The sequence below is a fragment of the Heloderma suspectum genome, chromosome 1 (genome assembly GCF_057233095.1).
Source record: "Heloderma suspectum isolate Gila_16-S chromosome 1, 16-S_ref, whole genome shotgun sequence".
Lineage (NCBI taxonomy): Eukaryota > Metazoa > Chordata > Lepidosauria > Squamata > Helodermatidae > Heloderma > Heloderma suspectum.
The window spans coordinates 173738324-173761460 of NC_139458.1; positions in this window are offsets into that span (position 1 = coordinate 173738324).

Here is a 23137-nt window from a genome sequence, read left to right on the forward strand (position 1 = left end):
CACCCAAATGCCCAACCTGTGCAATTTTTTCCACTCAAAGAGAGGGGATGATCCCATAAATGGGTGTAAGTGTAATCAGGCATCCATCCATAGGACATGTCTGCATCAAATGTGATTTTAGGTCTTTCCAGAAGGAGGAATCCTAGCACTACCAATTAAAAGGCATTGTGCAGCTATTCTGCCTTTTCTTCCTTAATGGATTTTCTGCTGTAAGACAAAAGATGGGAGAAACAGTGGGAAAATACAGAAGAGTAAGAAGTGGAAGACAACATTTGAAGGGGCCCCTCCCCCATTTCATTAATGAGGCGGAGCGATAAAACAATAAAAGCCTCATCCGGAAGCATTTTTTATCTACTTCAGCGTTCTCCAACCTGGTGTCCTCCAGATGTTTTGGATCACAACCGCCAGCATTCTTGACCATTGGCCATGCTAGCTGGGGCTGATGGGAGTTGAAGTCCAAAACATATGGAGGCCACCGTGCTAGGAAAGGCTGATCTATATGGAAGGAAGGAAGGAAGGAAGGAAGGAAGGGAGTGGGTGCTCCTCCACTTTTTCTAAAGTTCTCATCACTGGGTTTTGTGTTCAGTTTTCATACTGTTTTCGTGCAACTGGTTCTAAGCATTTACCTGCCCGCATGAAATGTCACTTTATTAAACCATAAAGATGCTTTCATTTGTCACAAAGCCAGCCCAACATGGAATATACTGATTTTCAGTCTTAGAGGATTGCTTCTGGTGCCATGGCGTTCAGATGCACTGAGGGCTATCAAGTGGCTCTCCAGTTGTAAGAGAGGAGTGCAGAAGTGACACCACCACTGGGACTTGTTCGCATTTTCCATAGAGAAAATGAGTAAGGCTCTGCCCTTCCATTCCTTCCTCGTGGCAGCTGTCCCATAAACTAGTTGTTGACCAGAGCTTTAAGATGTCAACTGATCTAGACAGATATAATTCATTGGTTCATTTCTGGTTTATATACAGGAAATTCTCCTTTTAGGCAAAATGACGACTACTGACTTATTTCTTGGTGCTACAACTGTTTCCAGGTGGGGGCAGCCTGCACTTTAAAAATGAAATGCAGCTTTGAGAAAGGAGATCTTTATTAGCCCACAGGAGGCTGCAATCTTATACGCACCTACCTGGGGGTAAGTCTTATTAAACTCAATGGGGCTTACCTCTGAGTAGATATCTATAGGATTGTACTGTATGAATCAGATGCAACAAACCAAAAAGGATCAAAATTTACTATAGTGTAGGTTTGTGCTACAGATTTGGGCCTTTGCTGACTGTTTTCAATCTATAGTTCGAGTATTTAGGAAGCCTTTGGCTGTCTGTTAACTATAGCTGATCAATACACTTCAAACAAAGTACACTCAAAACTGTTTTAGGTGGATTCAGTTTTGGTTTTGTACTAACAAGAATTAGTAAAGGAAAACCTTTTTGATCCATTTTTCATTTTTATTAGAAATATGCTTGTAACATCACATCAAAATATAATTTGCATAAAATTACATAAAAACATTATTGTTCTTGGACATAGAATCATAGCATAGTAGGGTTGGAAGGGGCCTACAAGGCCATCGAGTCCAACCCCCTGTTCAATGCAGGAATCCAAGTAAGAGCATCCCTGAAAAATGGCTGTCCAACCTCGTCTTGAAGGCCTCCAGTGTGGGAGAGCCCACCACCTCCCCAGGTAATTGGTTCCATTGTCGTATTGCTCTTACAGTCAGGAAGTTTTTCCTGATGTTCAGCCGGAATCTGGCTTCCTGTAACTTGAGCCCATTATTCCGTGTCCTGCACTCTGGGATGATCAAGAAGAGATCCTGGCCTTCTTCTCTGTGACAACCTTTCAAGTACTTGAAGAGTGCTGTCATATCTCCCCTCAGTCTTCTCTTCTCAAGACTAAACATGCCCAGCTCTTTCAGTCTCTCTTCATAGGGCTTTGTTTCCAATTAGGACTTCTAGTCCTAATAGCTTAAAAAGGAGATATCTCATTCTAAGTACCAGGTTCCCTATTCAGTACTGAATAGGCGATTCAGCTGAGAGGTACAGAGGCCTGGTAACTAATAAGAAGCCCCCACATTCTAAAATCAGCACATATTTATACTTTCTTGTGTATAAATGACTTCATAGCTAATATAATCTACTGTTCCATAAATTAGGGCTCACACTCATAACTATCTCATTGTTATTCAACATTCTTTAAAAATTAGAACATACATAAAAGGCTTACATGTACACCTTTCAGGCTAGAGAAGATCAATTTTGAATTATACCTTTGAAAAGATTCCTTACTCAAAATTTGCCAATTAAACTTAAGTCTATAAGGGTGCAATCCTATGCATTGTTTAGACAGAAAAAAAATCTTACCACTCCCAGCATTCCCCAGACAGCCATGCTGGCTGGGGAATGTTGGGAGTTCAGGATTTTTTTCAGTCTAAACATGCATAGGACTGTGCCCTAAATTTTTCTAGACATCTGTATATCAAGCTTTTTTATGTGTATACCTTACACAATTTTTTTTTTTGCTCATTAATTGGTAAGTGAAAACTTTAAGTACACTTTTGACTTGGAATAATACATTCTCACCGCTGTTCATTACTCGAACAACTTTTTGGCCCAACTGATAGGGCTTTAACTCAACATTTCCTTTTTGGATATCAACCAGGTCAACTTGACCATTATTTTTTATGCCAGCTACCCAGAATTCACTGTGAAATTGCTTGTGTCTTCTCTGTTGGTACCAGGCAACATGCTTAATTGCCTGGGGCTTACAGCTCCAAAGCAAGGCGGCTTTTGCTTGGGGCAGGATCACTTTCTTCAGTAACCATTTTGAGCACATTGAGGACTGTGCCACCAACCTTTTGTGGCAGATCCATGACAGTTGGTTTACATTCTATGGCCAATACATGGAAACCACATTTAACTCTACCATATGGCAAATATTATAATGTGTTGAACCATCATGTGTAGTGATTCACCTGCAGATGGCACAAGATTTACCACAAGGGACTAAAAATAATAGTTTAAGGCAGCCCTCCCCAACCTGGTGCCTTCCAGATGTTTTGGACTACAACTCTCAGCATTTTTAACCAGCCATGCTGGTTGATGGGACTTGACAAAACATTTGGAGGGCACCAGGGCCTAGAAGGATGGTTTAGGGTGACCTGGTGAAAAACATATGCCTTATGAGGAGCCACTGCCCACAAATGGCTCACAGAACAACCACTATGAGGAGTAATTTAAAAGTAGCCTTCACATGGCAAGAAAAAACAGGTTTTTGCTGAATTGTTTTATGAGCAATACAGTCACTCAGTATATTAAAAAAAAAAAACTGTCAGGCCCCTGTTGCTAGAGATCAGTAAATACCAATAACAAACTTTCATGGATACTTGGCATGTTTTGCATGCAAGAAAAACAGGCTTTCTATGCGATAATTGGGAGGGGCCACAGTTCAATGGTGTGAACTGCTGTGTCAACTGCGGTGTGAACATACATGCTGTGTATGCAGAAGGTTCCAGGTTCAGCCCCTGGCAAGGTTGGGCAGATCCCTTCCTGAGACCCTGGAGAGCTACTACTGCCAATCAGGTTAGACAATTGTAGATGGATCAATGATCTGACTTAGTCTAAGGCAGCTTCCAAAAAAGAAAAATGTGTCATTAGTAGTTGTTACAGAAGATCCAGACGGCTTGTCCAAAGTAGTGCTTCTGTTGCAGGGCAGTCACAGTTTCCCAACACTCAAGCTCCAATGTTTTGTTGCTAAGTAAATGTGATTTGCCACCCAGCTGGTGCATCCCTTTCAGTCATCTTGCAGAGTTAAGGTGTCAAAGGCGACTCTTGGTTAATGTCCATTTATCACTGGGAATAAGCAACACATCACAAACACGGCAACCATGCTGTTGGTATTTTGCTTACAGTTTAAAACCAAAACCAAAAAAATCTTTAGAGGATGAATGGTCCTCTAAAGCATGGAAGAGCTCATGCTTTAATGAAAAGAGTCCTTTTAATGAAAAGGGGAGTTTTAAAAAACAGTAAAAGGAATGCTGCTGTCCTCTCTCCCTCCACCCTTCCATTTCATTACTCTTGAGGAGTTTGGCATCCTGGTTGAACTATTCAAATTTTAATCTAGGCCTCCATGGCAGTAAACTGCATCGGAAAGACAACTGGCTTTTACACTTTAACTCAGATACCAAATTTGGCTATTCACTGCTACAACCCATTGCGTCGCTTAAAAAAGGTTGGCAGCCTGTGACCCTAGGGCCACAGAGAGAGAGAGAGAGAGAGAGAAAGTGGGGGCTGAAAGAGAGCATACATGAAAGAAAAGGATGATAAAAAGAGAGAGAAAGGTGACTTCAACCCTGCCCACCACGGGTATGCAGCCAGTGCTGGCTCCATGTTTTTGAGGGCCCTTGGGCAAGACATCCTCAACAGGCCCCCTTCCTCAGTGAACCTCCCTTCTCACCACCTTTGTCACCAGCTGCCCTTGCTCTTCCTCTCTCTTATAGCATCACAGAACAATAGGGTTGGAAGGGGCCTATAAGACCATTGAGTCCAACCCCCTGCTCAGTGCAGGAATCCAAGTCAAAGCATCCCTCACAGATGGCTGTCCAGCCTCATCTTGTATGCCTCCAGTGTGGGAGAGCCCACCACCTCCCTAGGTAATTGGTTCCATTGTTGTATTGCTCTGACAGTCAGGAAGTTTTTCCTGATGGTCAGCCGGAATCTGGCTTCCTGTAACTTGAGCCCATTATTCCGTGTCCTGCACTCTGGGATGATTAAGAAGAGATCCTGGCCTTCCTCTCTGTGACAGCCTTTCAAGTACTTGAAGAGCACTATCATATCTCCCCTCAGTCTTCTCTTCTCAAGGCTAAACATGCCCAGTTCTTTCAGTCTCTCCTCATAGGGCTTTGTTTCCCTGATCATCTTTGTTGCCCTCCTCTGAACCCTCTCCAGTTTGTCTGCATCCTTCTTAAAGTGTGGTGCCCAGAAGTGGACACAGTACTCAAGATGAGGCCTAACCAGTGCTGAGTAGAGGGGAACTAGTACTTCATGTGATTTGGAAGCTATACTTCTATTAATGCAGCCCAAAATAGCAATTGCCTTTTTTGCAGCCACATCACATTGTTGGCTGATAGTCAGCTTGTGATCTACAACAATTCCAAGATCCTTTTCACTTGTAGTATTGTTGCTATCGCTTGCTTGATAGGCAGAGACCCAGGGGGCAAGTAGGCATTGGCATGTACTGCTCCTCCTGGGCTGAAACAAGAGGAAGGTGAACAAGCAGGTTGCAACAGTAAAGGGGAGGAACAACTCCAGTGAGCTTTTATCACTGGGCCCTTGCTGGGGTGTGGGCCCTCGGCAGATGCCCAACCATGTCTACCCTGGCATTTGGCCTCTGACAGATTACCTCCAAGGGAATGCAGCCCTCAGGAAAAACAATCCCTGAATTAGTAAATATCCAGTCCAGACCACTGGAAACATGGGCAATCATTAGTTAGGAGTATTCTGGCATCTAGCAAGGAAGTTACGTCTTGGTTGTGAAGTTCATCCTTGGTTTTCCAATCCCAACACTCCAGGTGATTCCTATTGCCCTTATTCCAATAGCTTACAAAGCAAAACTGCAGGCCATTATGGGTCAGAGAACTGTGCAGACAAATCCAGGACAGAACATAAGTTTTAACAAAATACTATTTTTAACCTACGAAGATTCAGAGTCACGGAGAATAAATTTTTGGAATTAAAAGTAAAAAATATATATTCCTGGTCTCAGTGGTTCTTTATTTGGAAGGAGAGAATTCTAAATCTTGTAATGTTACTATTTACAAGTTCCAAGCACTTATTCCCATAGCCAGTCCAGATCTAAGAAAGAAAGAAGGCCAGGTTGGCTACTTTCCCATTTGGTTACTTACCAGAAAAGTGTACTTACTGGGAAGATTAATTTGGCTGAGAATAATAATAACCTCCTCTTGAAGCCAGGTTTATAGAAAGAAAAACTTCATAGCAGAACAAGCTTATTCTGTCATACCTAAGAGAGCTCGAAATAAAACTTTCTCCTGGCACAGTGATCTTTTCCCTTCCTTCCTTCCTTCCTTCCTTCCTTTTACTTAAAAAAAACTGTATGTGGTCCACCTCTGCAGTGCTGCAGCACTTTGCCCTCCAGCCCTGTGTCCCCCAGTTTTTGTTTAAAGCTGCAAAGTGAGTGCAGCTATTCCCAGCCCTTGCAATAAGGCAACCCATCCATTACATGGAGACAGGAGATCACACTTCTTAGGAGATCACACTTCTGGCACCGGCATGCAATCTCATGAATATTTCACTAAGAATAAAATACCGATTTGGTGACTATCTGAAAAGACTGTAACAGGCATATTTGAAGATGGCCTGTTTGAAGAAGTGATATGTCCTGAACATTGTTCAAAGTTTGTTTTATTAATTCCCCAAGTCAATGCGATTCCCCATACTTAAGCTAGACCAGTCCTGCCTCCCTCACCCCAAACCCATTATTATGGAGAGACAATCAATGTTTTTGTGATGTGACTTTGGGCCAACTAGATGTTGCATGTGTTTAAACCTCTGACAGCTGCTTCAGGAGGAGGTGATTTTTCAGCAGAGTAGCAGTTCATCCTTTCCCTGCCAAACTCTTTTTCCACTGAATCTCCACATCACCATTGCTTTTCCCTCCATAGGGTTCCACTTTGGTGGAGGAAACAGGCTGGCAGGAAAGTTACAGCAGAAAATGGTGGGTGAGGGAAGGATTAAACCAAGAACAGGCAGTACAATAGGCAGTAGGTGGATCTGTATCTACTGGTAGATTTCTGGGTAGTTTGCAGGACATTGGCAAGGGCTTATGACTCCCAAGTGTTTAACAATTAACACCAAAATTACTGCCCACCCACTGACCCACTCCAATGCCCTAAATTATACTGCTGAAATGAAGAAAGTTTTGGGTAAACAGGAGTGGGTTTTTATATGGAAGAACTGTGAGCTCCATTCAGTTCTGATAGTCAGAACAAATTTCTGGCTCAGAATTCTTTAATTCCAACCATATGTCTTTTGCTTCAGGCTCCAGCTGGTGAATCTCAGAGTTGTAGTAAGAAAACGATTTAGATCTAGCAAGTCTGAAGTCTGCCCACTCCTGAGTTAAGCAACCCCACCTCCCAGTGCTTCTCTTCAGGAAATTACCACCCCCTCAAAGTTGCTACATGAAATGGAGAATACATGGACTTGCATGTAACATCTAGTTTGTCAGTGAAATGTAAAAATACATTAAGGGCACAATCCTATGCATGTTTAGAAAGAAAAATGTCCTACAACTCCCAGCATTCCCAAGCTAGTCATACATAGGATTACACCCTAAACTGGCAATCCTCCGAAAGATATCAGAAGTGTGTTCATAAGAAATGACATCCCAGGAGTCACCCAGCAATAGGGATAATCTGACAGAAAAATACAAAAGAATAACATTACCACAATGTCAATAGTCACACCAGAACAATGATCTTCATCTCCCTCCCAAAAGCCCTCCTCTCTATCCAAGTTTGAGATTTGGGGTGGGGGGGTTGTTTTCGCACATGTGTATGTGTGTATCTTCAATAAAACCATTAACTAAAAAATGTTACAGTCCTATACATACTTACTTTGGACTTGCATCTGGGTAGGATCAGGCTACATGCTCCATAAATTATTTTCCAGGGTAACATTAATAATGTCAAAGTATATTTCCCTCAAACTGCTCCAAAATGACTATTTCAAACAAAGCATTAAATGAACTGGACAGGAAAAATTGCAGCTAGTTTATGATGCAATCAGCCTATTAACAGATGTGAGAGTCAATTCAAGGGAAAAGTGTAATGGAATTTAGGGCCATAGACCTGACTTCTGTATCAAGAATTTGAGAAGGGGAAGGCATTTGGATAGTATACGGGGGGAAACACCCAAGCTACGAGATTATGAGACAGGATAAAATCATTATGTAATGTTTCAGGCTGTAGATGGCAGGTATGTGAATTATTCTTTCCACATGTGGTTTAGTCATTATAAAGTCCTAACAATTTTATTTATGTGGCCCTATGCAAAGTCCAACTGAGGCTGGATCTACATGCAGATGGTTTTTGAGGTGATTCCATTTATGTCTGGATTTTCATGAAATAGGGTTAGCTCTTCCCAGGGCAAACAGTAGCCAATAAAGTAGTTTATACATTTTAAAAAATCTGTTTGCATGGGGCACATGGCACTTGAAACCACATTAATTTGGGGTCGGGTGGGCGGAGTCCCACTGAATGTCATCAGCTGCCTAGGAGTGGGGCAGCAAATGAGCAGAGGCTCGCTCCCGCACCTCTCTCCACACACACACACACACCCCGCACTCAGTGAAGTACACTGGAGGACAAGTTACTTCCAAGGAGTCATGTTTAGCAGACAGCTCTCCTGCATGTCCAGCCCTTCTCTGTGGGAGTAGGGGTCATTTGGGGGCCATCAGCTTTTAAAATCAGTAAGGCAGGCTCTGTGCACCTCCATAAAAGCATACCTTCGCACTTTTATAACAGCGTAGTTTTAAAACAACAAGCCTGAGCCTTGCTCTCCACCACTCCACACACACACACACACACACACACACACACTCAGTGAAGTGCAATAGAGGACGAGTTACTTCTAAGCAGGCATGTGCAGTTTTCAACTCAACAGGCTTGAGGCTTGCTCTCCACCACTCCCACTCCCCACTCACGCAGTCAGTGAAGTGCAATTGGAGATAGTTACTTCCAAGTAAGCACAGTTATCCAGTGAACGTTCGCAACAGCACAGTTTCAAAGCAACAGGGCTGGCTGCCCTCCCCACTCCTGCCATCAGTGAATATTTAAAGCAACAGGCAAAGGAATTATCCCAACCCTCTGCTCCTGAACTCAGCAAAGTGCAATTGAAGTTACTTCTGGGTAGACATGCTTAGCCCTCTGCTCTCCCCATGCCCACCCCCGACGTAACTTTTCCTTATGCCAATCAGCGCTGCTTCCAGCACCCCGCAGTGAGGACAGTTCAGGGTGAACTGACAGTTCAGGGCGACTCCCAAATTGCGCTGGAAAAGGAAAATCCGTCAGAAAAGCAGTTTCCAACCCCACCCCACCCCCGGATTTTATAGCAAGAAACAGTGTGCTTGCTACAGAGTAGGATATATGTTGTATGCCACAATCTTCTTGGGGTTGCAGCAGGACCAGGGTAAATATCCCATGTAGTAGGCCCAGTAACTAAAACAAAACATTTTTTTAATCTCTAATTTACACATTGGAGACTGGAGCCGAGATTACTCAGGTTATGATACCAAAAAGGCTCTTTGATTGTCAGAGTTGGTGAGGTTAACCTTGAAAGAAAGCCCTGGATTCATTCAGCTTACACCAGTTTAACCCCCATTGCACGTATAACTCCTTTGGATCATGACTCCAATATATATTATGAACCCGAACTGTAAAAATGTTATAAATAGGAGTAAGACCAGGTTATATGTTGATTCCTTTTAATTTTTTTTTTTTTGCCATGTGTGCCTTCTTTCCTCACCCCCTTCCCACCCTTGCAATAAATTAAGATACCTCTTTACCCGAAGATTGATTTTCTCCTCCCTTCCATGATTCTCCCTCAACTGTCACCAGGCAGGAGATAGTCCATCAAGCTTCAGCAGAGGGAGATGGAAAGCGGAGCCATTCCATCAACTCTGCTGAAAAGCCAGGTCCACTGGGCTTCTTCTCTTCCTCAGCTATTTCCATCCTAGCTGGTCATTTTGAGAACTATGATGAAACTTTAGGAATTGTTGTCCAAGTTTGCTTTCTTTTCATCTTCCCTCCCCATTCTTTTTTCCTTTTGCATTGTATCTTTATACTGTAAGCCTGCAGGCAGAGACTGTCTAGTTTTTATTGATCGTATGTAAGCTGCTGGTGCTTTAAATAATAAACACAATTCTAGATTATCTGTGTATCATTGGATGGATATCTACATATTACTAATTTTAAGGCCACAGCAAGCAAGTGTGTAAAAGAATGGTTTCTGTTGTCAGTACCAAGGATGAGAGAAAATAATTTGAGTGTAATGATTTCCAGATTTACATGTGGTCTGCAAAAGTACTCCATTCAGTACTAATGAAATGAGTTTGTTGATAATCTCAAATGTTGCATGGCTCATCTGTTTTTTCTCCCTGGGCGGTAAACTGGACTAACTACTGAGGACATTTGGACAATGAAGGGTTTTTAAAAAGACCTTTATTAGTAAACACTCACAGCCAGACAGACACGTCACTTCCAGGATACTCCATTCCGTCTCCTTTCCCCTTCCAGTCAGAATTCTGTGCCCACTCTAGCATGCTTAGTCCTGATTAAGCTGTTGCTGGGGGGGGGGGGTCTAAAAATCTTTAGAACCACTTTGCAAACTTTGGAATTCCCTCAAGCCTACCAATACCTTCATCTTGTGAGTGGATGGTACTGTTTTGCCTACATAAGGATCCTTCTTGGAGATTAAGTTGATTTCTAGTATATAAGGTGTAAAAGGTAAAGGTATCCCCAACCAGTCGTGTCCGACTCTAGGGTGCGGTGCTCATCCCCGTTTCTAAGCCGAAGAGCCAGCGCTGTCCGAAGACGCTTCCGTGGTCATGTGGCTGGCATGACTAAACACTGAGGTGCACGGAACACTGTTACCTTTCCCGCCGAGGCGGTACCTATTTGTCTACTTGCAATTTCTTGCTTTCAAACTGCTAGGTTGGCAGGAGCTGGGGCTGAAGACGGGAGCTCACTCCGTCACGCGGCACTCGGGTCTTGAACTGCTGTCCTTCCGACCTTCTGGTCTGCAGTTCAGCGTCTTAACCACTAAGCCACCGCGCCCCCCCCCATTCTAGTATATAGGATGACTTTAACATATACAGTGCTTTACTGTTGTCACAGCATGCATTCTCAGAGTCCTGTGAGCCAGGTGACTGTTATTCCAGTTTCACGGTAAATTGTCTTGTGTGGTGATTTTGTGTGACCAGAGCCCTACTAGTAACAGGCCACATTGGCTTTCATCACCTAGTGACAGAGCTCTGTTCTACCACAGGTGCCAAATCATGGTTGTGGAGAGGAAGGAAGAATTTCACTTGTGCTTACAGCCCAAGTGGAAACTGCAAGATGACCAATCAGACTCATAAAAGCATCTTGAACATCAGTAGGCCAGAGCAAGTCATGTGACAAGGCCAGTCTCCTTCAAAAAGGTTCCAGATCAGGGCCTCCTGCTTTGGTCCAGGGTTACTAACAAAGGAACTCATCTTGCTGCTGCTTCTTGACAGCTGCTACCCATTTGCTGCTGTCTCACGGTGCCCAGGTTTTGTCAGTAACTTTCCTCACTTTGCCCAGCCTGTGACCTCCATTGATTCGGCAAGGGCTCAGTCTGCCAGCTGCTGACTATTTCACCACCTGGCTTCCCATGAATTGTAGGTTGGTGCACCCAACACTATCTCCCATTAGTTTTGTGACTAAGTAGTGGAGGCTGGTGGCTCCGATTTCAACGGGGCTGTGAATCCATTCCAGATTTCAGCCAGAACTCTAAAGGAGCTATCCAAAGTGCTGCACCCCATCCCCAAAATGGTTCTTTTCGAGTTCTGGGTAGTTCTGAGTACAAGCCTTGTGTTCCTTAAGTCACGGTGATAGTGGAGTGTGTGTGTGTGTGTATATATATATATATATATATACACACACACACACACACACACACACATACAGTCAGGGCCAGAAATATTGGAACAAGGATAACTGTTTTGGCAGTTGGCCTCTGTACACCACCACATTGAAGTTGAAAGGAAACACACCCAGATGGGAGCGAAGTCAGGACTCCCACCTGTAATTCAAGGGGTTTGACAAAAGTGGGGCACTAACCATTCAGAAAGGACAGCCAGTGGCATATACACCCCCCCCCCATCATTGGTGGCTCATAAGTAATGGAACGAATGGCTGACAAGCAGCTGCATGGCCAGGTGTGGCCTGTTTCCTGGGTACCCCATGACCAATCAAGTAGATAAAAGGCCTAGAGGTGGTTCTGAGCGTTACATTTGCATTTGGTAGCTGTTCACTGGAACTCCCAACATGAGGTCCAAAGAGGTGTCCATGCAAGTGGAGGAGGCCATCATTAGGCTGAGGAAACAAAATAAACCCATCAGAGAGATAGCAAAAACAGTGGGAGTGGCCAATACAACAGTTTGGAACATCCTGAAAAAGAAAGAATTAACTGGCAAGCTCAGCAACAGCAAAAGGCCTGGAAGACCACAGAAGACAACTAAAGTGGATGACTGCAGAATACTGCTCATGGTGAAGAGGAACCCTTTCACAACATCTAGCCAGGTCAAGAACGCTCTTGTGGAGGTAGGCATGTCATTGTCAACATCTGCAGTCAAGAGACGGCTTTATGAATGTAAATACAGAGGCTTCACAACAAGGTACAAAACACTGGTAATGCTCAAGAACAGACAGGCCAGATTAGCCTTTGCCAGAAAATATCTAAAAAGGCCTGCCCAGTTCTGGAACATGATTCTTTGGACTGATGAAACCAAGATTAACTTGTACCAGAATGATGGGAAGAGAAAAGTATGGAGAAGGAAAGGAACAGCTCATGATCCAAAAGCATACCACATCATCTATCAAACATGGTGGAGGCAGTGTTATGGCATGGGCATGTATGGCTGCCAATGGAACCAGGTCACTGGTGTTTATTGATGACCTGACTGCTGATAAAAGCAGCAGGATGAATTCTGAGGTGTATAGGGCTATTCTTTCTGCTCAGATTCAGCTGAATGCTGCCAAACTGATAGGATGCCACTTCATATTGCAGATGGATAATGACCCAAAACATACAGCGAAAGCTGCCCAGGAGTTTCTCAAGGCAAAGAAGTGGGATGTTCTTCAATGGCCAAGTCAGTCACCTGTTCTCAACCCAACAGAGCATGCTTTTCACTTACTGAAGACAAGACTGAAGGCAGAAAGACCCACAAACAAGCAGCAGCTGAAGGCAGTTGCAGTAAAGGCCTGGCAAAGCATCTTGAGGGCGGAAACTCAGCATTTGGTCATGTCCATGGGTTCCAGACTTCAGGCAGTCATTGACTGCAAAGGATTTTCATCCAGGTATTAAAGGTGATCCTTAACTTTGAGATGATGTTGGTTTGTTCCATTACTTATGAGCCACCAACAATGGGTGTGTGTGTATGCCACTGGCTGCCCTTCCTGAATGATTAGTGCCCCACTTTTGTCAAACCCCTTGAATTACAGCTGAAAGTCCTGACTTCGCTCCCATCTGGGTGTGTTTCCTTTCAACTTCAATGTGGTGGTGTACAGAGGCCAACTGCCAAAACAGTTATCCTTGTTCCAATATTTCTGGCCCTGTGTGTTTTGTGTGTGTGTATACACAGACACACACACACACACACTTGGTAATGTCCATGGGACCTTAGAAGTAAGCAAACTGAAAACTTCTCAAGAATCAATCTCTCTCTCTCTCTCTCTCTCGCCTTAATAATTCTCCTATGAAAATATGTTTACTCAAAGCTTCTGGGCCTGGCTCACCTGTGTACTTTGGTCAGAATATGTATTTGATGCTCACACTTGTAGCTTTCAACATATTTAGGCCCAGTAATGTGTGATCCTTACCCAGCAAAATATGACGGTTAAAATGATTGGGCCAACAGGAATTAGAAACAATGGGCAGTATCCTATTCAATACTACTGCTACTGGAAATTACATTGTGCTAGATTAAGCAACCTTTAGTGCAATGTCAGTAGCATTTGCTGGCACAATGGGTTTTCCACAGGTAATGCCCAATGCCTTTTACCTTGTTCAGTGCCATTTTCAAGTTACATGCAGCAAACGCAAGGCAGGAAGGTAACTTAGAAGTGAGACAAGCGTGAATGTGTCGTGGATGGATGTGCTCCTTCTGCCCCACCGCACACTGAATAAACTATACTACATATGTGGGCAAACAAGATCTTGCCATTTTTTTCCTTCTTCCATTTTGAAATGCTTCTGGCTGCTTGTAAGAAGCATCCCAACAGACATGACAAGGGAACCACAGAGTGGATGTTATTAGACAGATGTCTTAAGAGTCACATATCAACACAAACGACAATGTAGTAAAAGTGATTTAGGGCTGCAATCCAAAATACATTTGTTAAGGCAAGGATGGGCAATGGGTGGCCCTCCAGGTGGAGCGGGACTGCAATTCCTATCATCTTTCACCATTACCTATGCTAGCTAGGCCTGATGGGAGTTGTAGTCCAACAACATCTGGTGGGCCACAAGTTGCCCACCCCTGTACTAGGGAGTAAGCCACATTGAATACAGTGGTACAGTAAACATGTACTGGATTGCACTGCATGAGATGGTTATTATGAGCCACGTCCACCCCTTTGGCTATAAATCAGACACACACTTGAGCAATGGCAAGATGTCTTGTATCATTGGTTATTGGGTGGATTAAAAATATAAGAAATAAATAATAACAGAAAATCACGTTTATAGCTTTTAAGCAAGTGTGTTCACTCAACAATGTTTGCCAAACTTTTGCAAATAAAATACAAAGTAAACTCTGTTAACAAGACATGATATTTCATATGGTTATATTTATCTGAAATGGAAGAGTGCCCTGAACTAAAGTGGGACATAAACTATATATAGCAACAGGGGACGAAAATGTACTAAGGAGATTACAGAATGTTGATATAAGACGAAGACATAACACTTTCTCATGTATGCCCCCCACCCCACCCCACCCCACCCCCACAACAGCCAAAGCACGAACCCTTGTGTGTTGTTTGGCACATATTGTGTTGTATCCAGGTTTAGTTATACTTCAAGAAGACCCACTGAAATCAATGGGACTTAATTTATTAATTTATTCAATTTATACCCCACCTTCCACCAAGAAAATGGAGCTCAAGGCAGCTTATGAAGTAATTTGAGCTGATGGAACTAAAAACCTAGAGCAGATCTGTCATAGCTCTAATTGCCAATTAACACATGCAACAGAATCATGCAGTGTGGCTATTCTTGGCCACTACCACTTCAGAATGCAGGTGGGGGGATCATATCTTTAAATGCTTCCTCCCCAATCCCCTCCCCCCTACTTCCTCCCCCCCAAAAAAAAACCCCTCTGCCTGGACTTAGAGAAATTCTTCATGGCATTCTAGTTGTCTATGAACTTCAGGGATTTTTTTCTCCATAGTGAGCATTCAAACATGCAATGGTCTGAGTAGCTGCTGGTAATAGTACAAGTGTAGAGGACCTGGAAACAACAGCCTTGACTCAGTTGATAGGCTAGACGGTTTAGTGAGTAAGATGTGGATGGAATTTAGTTATCCAAGAAGTATGAATCATTCAGTACTTTCCTCTTCCCTTTACCTTATATGCTTTGTTTCTGTATAATCACTCTTATAGGAGTTGTAGTCCAAAATATCTGGAGGGCTTACCCTTGAATTATGGCAATGGAGAACATTAACAATTTGTGCTAAAATCATTGCACCACCTACATTATGTCTATATGTTAATCACTTTTGGTTCTGTAAGAATGTTAATATACTATGTCAAGTTTGATCAGCACTTGTGAGTCACTGCAGATGGGAAGAAGGAACTTTCTGTGGCCAAAGTGAATAAGGAACCATGAACAGATTAATATGAAAAGCTGTAAACTGCGAATAAAATACTGCATGCTTTAGTACATGGGTTTATTCATTTATTTGTCTATATCTTTTGCTTCTTCTTACCCTGGAGACTTCAGACAAATGGGTAACACAATCAGGAATATATAACTAATATAATTAATAATATATGTATATATTTTTAAATGTTATAATTTTAATACAAGGTAAGGGAAATTGATTATTTGTCTAAAAATGTAATTTGTCAAAAAACAATTAAGGAGAGGTTTCATTCTCATATAACATTTGGTATCTACATTATAATGGTTTGAAATGATATATTGTGAGTGCTTACACATGGAATCATTTAGTGAGAATGTACCAATTAATGCTTCCAACAGGCATCTAGAATTCTGCTCATAGAATAATGCCTAGAAAAGATACATGGGAAGTATAACCTTTATGGGTGAGTATACTTTCAGGAGCACTATTAACAGCACAAGGACCAAATGTTACAACACATTCAATGCAGACACCAGAGCTGGCCTAGATATGCCCTTTCCATTCTTTGCATGTATACACGCTCACATGTGTACACAACCTATGTGCTGTTTTTACCCCCATACCCAGTTTCAATCCCTATGCTTTGGCTAAATTCTAGTCCCGTGATATATCGGGGGGGGAGGGTTTTGGGAGAAGAGAGCATAACTTCACATAAGGGTGGGGAAAATGCCACATTGTACTCAACTTTCAAATACCCCGTTGAATCCTGTCCCAGTATCTTTGCTGGGCACTTTAAGTTCAAGGAGGTTCTATAAAAAAGTAAACTATTAGGCATTTTCCACTTCTCCAAGCAGTAAGAGGACCAGATATAGCTCTCTAGGATTTAGGGCCAATCTACACGAGGTTTCCCCCACATCATTGTAATGCCTGGCTCACTTGCGTGGCACATGACATGCCCCCCAAATTATTCTCATCATGCTATTTATGCCCTTAAAGCCCAGATTTCTTCAGACTGCTTTTATCACTTTTTTCTGTCTTGCAGTTTCTGAGAGGTATATAGCATGGGCTAACTTCATCGTACTGTAACATTTCTTTCTGCCTTTACCATTCACCATCAGCAAAGCGGGGCGGGGGGTTGGCTCTGTGGGAAGGAAGTAGGGACTTGTCCTCCTTTTGCTGACCCTCGTTGATGGGGGAGCATCATCAGCCATTTAGAGCACAATCCTATGCATATTTCAAAAGGAAAAAGACTTACAACTCCCATAGCTGGCTGGGGAATGTAGGACTTTTTCCTGTCTAAACCTGCATAGGATTGTGTCTTTATTTTTAAGCAGTGTTTGCCAATGTGCACATACAGAGCTCTTCGTCTGCGAACAACACATTTTCCCTACTGAATTGTTCCTGTGTCGGTATGAAGCTCTGTAGGTGCGCATTGAAAAATATTGTTAAAAAAATTAAATGGCTGACCATACACCATAGTGGTCCCACAAGAGAAACAACAGGACGGGGGGGGGGGGGGCAGCGATCAGCCCTTTCTAACAGCTTTCCTGTCTCCCTTCCCCATGAATTCCTCCTCTTCCTTCTTCTTCTCTCTCTCTCTCTCTCTCTGCCTTGTTCACTGAAATGAAGAGTGTGATCAGTGCTACTTCACCCACTCCAGGCCTCCTTTGAAAAAAAAAAGTTTGGAATGTCTTTTCAGGCCTTCCCGGTTATCTCCATTTTTCTTTTGATTTCCTTGCATTAAAAAAACTTCTAGCTGACATGACAATGAGACACATGTCTACTCAGAAGTAACCCACATTGATTTCAATGGTGTTTGCTCGCAGATAAGGAGGGCTCCAAGCTGAGCAAGTGGGAACTGTGCTTGAGTACATAACAGTAGGTGTTGCACAGAAGGGGGGCAGACTAGCTTTTGAGCTGGCTTGCAGACGGGGTTGGATAATTTTTGTGGTGGAGGGGGGAGAGAGGAGCATAAAGGTGGACTTTATGTAGCCACTGTGTAAAAAATATATTTTCTCTGGTTGAAGTAAGGCAGACTGGGGTGCAGGGGTGCAGAAACGCAGACCCAGTGACCAAATTCGGTCCTGTCTGAGGTCCCAATCCGCCCCTCTGGGGTTTTCCAGATGGCCACACCCCTTTCTCTAACCATCGATCGTTTGGTGACTTCCCGGCATTTGTGCAGTTTTCCCTCATTCTTGAGGCAAGAAATGCCTCTCCTAAGGCTGAGTTACTGGCAGTATGAGCATTAGGCTAAAATATGCTGATATTGATATGTTGGGCCCCACCCGTTTTTCCTTCTGCCCCACCCACCATTGGAATGTGGCCCCTGAGAACTTCTCCAAAATGGAATTTGGCCCTCAGACTAAAAATTTTTTTGAATTGCATTTATAGCCTGCCTTTTTTCCTTCAAGGAACCCAAGGCGGGTTACATGGTCCTCCTCCTCTCCATTTTACTTTCACAACAACAATCCTGTGAGGTAGGTTGGGCTGAGAGTCTGTGACTGGCCCACAGTGAGCTTCCATAGCTGAATGGGGACTAGAACCCGGATCGCCCAGCTCCCATTCCAACACTCTAACCACTACACCACACTGGCAATAAACAATGCAGTTAAACAAACAAAAAGCCCTGAGGCAGCAGGCCTCCTCTTACAACCATCCTTCCCACTTCAAAGTCAATGCAAGCTTCACAAAGTGTCATGTGGCACAAATCTGCAAGAGAAAATGGTATGCCACTCATGGGGCCTTTCAAATTCCTCCTACTTCTCTCACAGTGACAACACTGTGCACTGATGTATGGCACTTGATTGCGTTATAAACACAACAGATACTGCACTGTATTAATTAATGTGTGCCCACTGAGTGGCAATTGTGTTTGGAGAAAAATATGGACACAGCAGTGCCTCACAAACTGAAGAGTGTAGATTCTCCCTTACTTTTGGGGGGATGAGAGAAAGCACTGGAAAATTGTGGTATCCTTGTAACATTTATTAATGTTCAGAGCCCTTTGGGAGGAAATACATTCCTAAGTACAATTCCAGCTGCACACCAAGGATGCCTCAGTTTTAGTCACCTTCAGCTAAAAATTCTCATGTCTCTCTGTCTGTCTGTCTGTCTCTCACACACACGTGCACGCACACACACAGAGAGAGAGAAAGAGAGAGAGAGAGAGAGAGAGAGTTTCTATCCCCATTCCATTAGCTAATGTTTGATCTGTTCCAAAGGCAGGGCAAAGAAACTTCCAGCCGTCAAGGATCGTTGAAAAGAACTTTAACAAACTTTGATGGCTTGTGGAATTTTCATGTCCCTGCTTTTCAAAGTGCCTAATAACCACCCATTAGGTGCCGACGATAGCCAAACTAATAACACCAGTTTTTACATCAGTTCAGAACCAGTTCAGGATATTTGAGGTAAGAAGTGGGGAAACTGAAGAGAAAACATTCTTAAATGTGGAAGACTGGAATATGCATGCAAGGTTTTGCATAATTTGCAGTTCAAAGGTTGTGTCCGCATGCATTCATGCATGCTCACACCATGCAAAAACAACTATAGCTATAATATCGGCATAAGAGGATGACAGGGAGACCAAATGTCATATGCCTTCTATTCTGCATGCTTCCCCATAAAATCTTTAGTCTAAAGCACCAGCACTTTCTGATCCCCACCCCCCACATCCATGACATCCATAAACTCCCCCAAACTGAAAATATAGTTTGTGGCTAAGAGCAGGGCCAACATACCAAAAATACCAATGTATTTGCTTAAAGCTCTTACTGCCATTAAGTAAGAGCATCTCTACACCAGTCTAAATTCCTGCATTTAAAATGGGGCTTTCTGCTTCTGTTTCAAATGCAGGCTCATGACAGACTCTCTTTACACATGCTTCCTTTCCCCCCTCCTTTCCCCCCTTATCTGAGTCTTCCATATGTTTCATTATTCAGCCGCTAGATGGCACTGTGGTCTAGCTCCTCTTATTGCAGGTTTTCTTCTTTCACAGAGGGAACTCAAGTGCGGTAATTCGATAGCTCATCATCTCTGATCTTTTAAAAAATGGAATAAAGGTCATTTAGTGCGGGAGATGCCCAGGAGGTTGACGATGTCATCTAAAGGACCTGCAAACGTCTGTGAGTAACTAATCTCAATAGCAGGATAAAAGCTCCATATGAAGAAGCCCTATGACAGGCATTTCAACCGTTTTAAAATTATTTATTTATTTATTTATTTATTACATTTATATACTGCCCAACAGCTGAGGCTCTCTGGGCAGTTCACAACAATTAAAACCATAAAATACAATACAATAAAACATAAGACTTTAAAAGTGTAAAAGTATCGTGTAAAACCAAAGTAAAACCCAACAGCGGTTACAACCCAGGGAAAGTCTGGGTGAAAGGGTGCATTTTTAGGAGACGCTTGAAAGATGCGATTTTCTGCCTCCCAAACTGCACATGGGAGGGTTTTCCAGGGGGTGCGTGCTGCTACAGAGAAGGCCAACCATTGGGGTTCTTCGTGGCTACATTCCTTTAGTTTTTGAATGACCAGCAAGGCCTCCTCTGATGATCTTAGATGTCGCCTGGGAATATATAAAGGAAGGCGGTCTGCTAAGTATCCTAGTCCCAAGTTGTTTCGGGCTTTATATGATAATAAGATAACCTTGTATGTGGCTTGGTAGCTAATAGGCAGCCTATTAAATAAACCTGAGGAAAAAGTTGAGAAACTGTAGGGGTTGGGCCCAGCACCTCTGCAGATGTGCCTCAAGGAGCCATGGGAACTGATTCTGAGTCAGATGGGGAGGTGAAGGAGAAGGAGCTGTCAAGATTGCAGGAGGAGAACCCCAGTAAGAATATCGGTGCCAGAGAGGGTGAAGCCCAGCTGCAGACTAATCAGTTGGATGATAGCCTGGTTAGGTCATCTGCTGAACCTGTGGGAACACAGGCTCCTAACGAAAAGGAGGAGGGATTGAGAATAAGAAACCCCAGAATCAGATGTCAGATGAAAAGGGAGGAGCAACGCAGGGTCATGAGGCTCTCCAAGAGACTTGCAGCAAGGGAGGTGACCCCGTGGAAAGACCCACCTTGAGGGTGGGACTTGGTAGGCTACTCAGTCTGAGAAGAGGGGTCTGTAGTAGCCAGTGGCAGTTTAGTAGCAACTTTCATGCATGGTGTTTTAACCCAGGTAGTTACTTGAAGCCTTCTCTGTTATGTAAAGCCTGCTATGAAAGCTTGTTGTCAATTGCTGCATAAAGATACTGCCTGTAGCCTGAAGCAAGGCCTGTTTGTTTGTAGTTTGCTCAATAACAGTATTGACACAAAACAGGGCTTGAAAGCTTGACTACAAAGGAAGCCAGGGACTGGGCAACTGACAGAAACCACCAAATGATCAGCAGTTGGGGGAATGGTGTGGGGCCAGGGAACGGGGCATGGCCATCTGGGGAACCTCAGAGTGATCCCAGGTGGTCGGATTTGGCTTGCAGGCCTGAGGTTCAACACCCCTGCCCTATACAAACATTTGCCCTAAAGATGTTATTTGCTAGATTTCTACCTCTCACCCACTCTTCACAATCTTCCTGCTAGTTAAGTCCCTCTTTAAAAATTTTCTCCCATCTCTCTCTACAAATATTTCTTCCATCCCTCTCTCTCTATTTCCACCCAAATACTCTTCCCCCATCTCCCACTTCTCTCTCAAGATATGATCCTGGCACTCTCCACCAATTGAGGGGTCTCTATTCAAATTAAGGAGGTTGCATGTATGTGGGGGATATATTTCTGTGCTCATGAGACTGGGGTGAGTGATGTTTAGTGTTCAAGTTAGAACCTGTAGCAAGTGATTAGAGATGTGATATTTATAGGTTGGATCCAGACTTTGCTTCTGCCAGAGAAGCATACACTGACCAGAGCTCTGCTCAGGGGACACTCCCACCAGAGGAAAGAGGGAAGGTAACTTTGCCAATTTCTCCTACCCCTCCAGTCCGTTGTATCCTCTGAAACTCTGCTCTGGAAGATTGGGCAACCTCTGAAACAGAGTGGGGGTGTCGCTGGGGACCACAGGGGAGAGGGAATAATTAAAAGACACCTCCCCTTATTTTCCACCAGTGGGTCAAAAGCTTTCCATGAATGGAAGGTGCTCTTAGAGTTGGATTCAGACTTGGTCGGCAAAGTCTGAATCCAACTTAATAGAAATATTTTTGCATTGTTGCAATGACAGGAAGGCATGCCTAACTGGAAGTAAATTTACTCACATGCAAATACTTGCACTGTCATCTCAAGTAATGTGTGAGTGGAACAAGGTTTCACATGGTGTCTGCCTAGGTATCAAGAAGGACATCAAAGAGGTTCAAACTTTCCCGCAATGTCCAGTGACCAGATAAAGAGTCATTTGAACTTTCTAGAAACAAAACTCAGAAATGGTGACTATCAGGGACTATACCTAAGATGAACTTAAGGCTGCCCCAACTATAGGAACATGAACATATCCTAAAATGTACAGATTATGGACAGATAATCATTAGTGTGTGTGTGTGTGTGGGCATGCTCGCGCGTGCACACACACAAACTCGAACACTTACTTATACATTCACACACTGGTTGGAACTCTTTTAGTTGGCCTTTCAATCCTTGTCAAGTTACTTTCTTTTGAGAAATAAAAGGATTTTTACCATTCTGAAATAATATTTTTTAATTTATTACATTTATTAATCGCCCATCTGGCTGGTCATCCAGCCACTCTGGGCGATGTACAGCATATAACAAAACAGTTTAAAACAATAAAATTCTACAATAAAAACATTTTCTAAAATATCCTAACCCACCCCAAATGCTTGCCTGAACAACCATGTTTTTAATGCACGGCAGAAGCTCATTAAAGAGGGGGCATGGCGGAGTTCCCTAGGGAGGGAGTTCCACAGGGTCCACCACAGAAAAGGCCCTCTCCCTCGTCCCCACCAGTCTAGCTGTCCTGGCTGATGGGACAGAGAGAAGGCCATCCAAGGCTGATCTTGTTAAGCGGCCTGTCTGGAGCTGCTGGAGGCACTCCTTAAGATAGGCTGGGCTGGAACCATATAGGGTTTTAAAGGTCAAAACCAACACTTTGAATTTGGCCCGGAAAACAACTGGTAACCAGTGCAACTCCTTCAGCACTGGAGTGATGTGATCTTGACAGCGGCTGCCTTTAATCAGGCAAGCCGCTGCGTTCTGTACCAGCTGCAGCTTCCTAACCGTCTTCAAGGGTAACCCCACGTAGAGCGCATTGCAGTAGTCTAAACGAGAGGAGACCAGGGCATGTACTACTGATGGGAGCAGATGGGAAGGAAGGGGCGCAGCCGCCGTATCAAATGGAGTTGATACAGCGCTGTCTGGCTCACAGCTGACACCTGAGCCTCCATGGACATCTGGGAGCCCAAAATGACCTCCAGGATGAGGACCTGGTCTTTCAAGGGTAGCCATACCCCATTCAACACCAGGTCAACATCCCCCAGCCTCCTCTTGTCTCCCACCAAAAGTACCTCGGTCTTGTTAG